Genomic DNA, 2135 nt, shown 5'->3' with positions numbered 1-2135 from the left:
ATTATGAGAAAACTGTGATGTTTAGATAACCTTCACTCAAAAATCGATTCTGGTCCAAAAAATTGATTTTGCATCCTATCCAAACAGGCAAGAAGTCTTAGATGGTCACGTTGATTTTGGGGATATTATAGTCATTTCTTAAAAAATTTAATGTCAGACAAGTTTATATTTTGTAGGGACTTTAAAATAATTATCCTATTTCGTAATCTTCTTCCTTTTTCATTTTCTTATTCGAATGGTATTTATTTGTCATTCCCTCCCCCTTTTTTTTAACTTTCCCTATTCAAAGAATCAAAAGTAAATTAATCAGGTGACGTTTGATTTATATTTTTAAAATTATTTCCAGTTTTTTTTAAAGAAAAATCGTATATTGCAATTAAAGTTTACAACAATTAATTAGTCCATATGGATGAATACGCATAATGACATTAAAATAAAAATTGAATACAAGTAAATATATACTACGCTTCACGATCACAAGTAACTTCTTCGAAGCTTCGTCGCAAGTCGTTGCAACAAATGGTGCAAATATATATTTCAATTTTTATGTATTATAATCAAATCATGCTCATTCTCATCAATAAAAAGCAGTTATAATCGTGGATGTTTTTGGTCTTCGTATAAAATAAGTTGAAGTCATTTTTCAATTGATTATAAAATATTTATCATTTTTCTCACAAGAAAAACTGGACCGTTTAAAAAAAATTAAATTTAAATTAAGTAAAGTACTTACTTAATGAGTATCTTAATTATAATCATTAAATTTTATCGACATCTAAAAATTAAAATTAGTGAGATATATTTTTCTTTGAATATTAAAGAATGAAGTTTGAATAATAAGAACTAAATTTAAGTGTTTAAAATTTATCGACATTTAAAAATTATTTATTTATTTAATCCAATATCCGATATCTAGGAAACCTAGAATACTGACACCTCTCACCTAAACTAATTTTATTTCTCATTTTGTGGGAATGTTATTACCAACAGTGGCTCCATGTATTTTAGAGATGTTTTTGACATATTTATATAACACAATTGTATATCATAGAACTTGAACACAAGATCCAAGATAAGATAATTCAACTCCGTCAATTAATTGAACAAACCACCCAATGTATCATTTTATTTTACGTAGTGTACATATTTATATTGATGATAATTTATTATTATTCTCGGGGATAATCAAGACACAACGCAAAAAGTTGTTAGCCCAATTTTTTAATTTGGTATTCGGTGGTCATCTTCTTTAATGGGTTTTAGTACTTTTGTTCGGCTAGCCACCGCAAATACAATTTCTCATTATTATTCAGCACCGAGCGAAGTCTGTCCTTAACTTTTTTGATTCTTTAATTTGTCATGATCTATTCAAAGATCTCATGGGACAGGAAAGAAATTTGCAAGTAATAGGAAGGTTGGTGGGAAGTATGAAACGTCGAAAACATCATTGGGAAATTAAAAAGTTCAACTTCTATGTCGTGCTTGTGGAAATACTTCTCTTTCATAGTGATTGCAAATTCATTGAACTTTATCCGGTCCCATTCATTCATTGTGTTTTTTTTAATACAAAATGTTCGCCTTTGTTTTGTTTTTTGACCGAGAATTTTGTTATTCATTTTTCTTTTTTGTTGACTAGCTGATTTAATAAGTGAAGTTTGTGGGATGCACGGGCGACGGAGCTTCCTCATATTTACCTTTTTTTAATAAAAAAAATAGATCAGCTAAATAATTAAAAAAGAAAACACAAGGAAAAGAAAAAGAATTTTTTAAGATATAATTTTTTTCTTTATTTTCTTATTTCTTATAAAATATAATTTTTTGTATTAAAAAATAAATTTTGCAAAAATTTACAGATTTCAACCGCGGAGAATTAAATCTGGTGATTTTTCCAAGAAAGGAAGGAGAAGATGGGTGGCCAGGAAAAAGTGGAAGTGAAAACATGGCAAAGCACATCACTGAGCAACGTTGACCTTGACTTTTTTTCCATTCGTGTTTGGGCAGTCGTCATCTTTAATGGGTTTTACGTTTTAGTCTCTCTTTTTTTTCCCTTATTGGTGACCAAATATACAATTTCCCATCATTTGTAAAAATGAAAAAAAAAGGAAATTGTTGTCTTTTCATCTATAGTATTTTTT

Source organism: Prosopis cineraria, unplaced genomic scaffold, assembly GCF_029017545.1.
Source record: "Prosopis cineraria cultivar Desert tree isolate PC_DT_omini unplaced genomic scaffold, ASM2901754v1 PC1, whole genome shotgun sequence".
NCBI lineage: Eukaryota > Viridiplantae > Streptophyta > Magnoliopsida > Fabales > Fabaceae > Prosopis > Prosopis cineraria.
The sequence above is the reverse complement of the archived record's forward strand: the minus strand, read 5'-3'. Positions refer to the sequence as shown.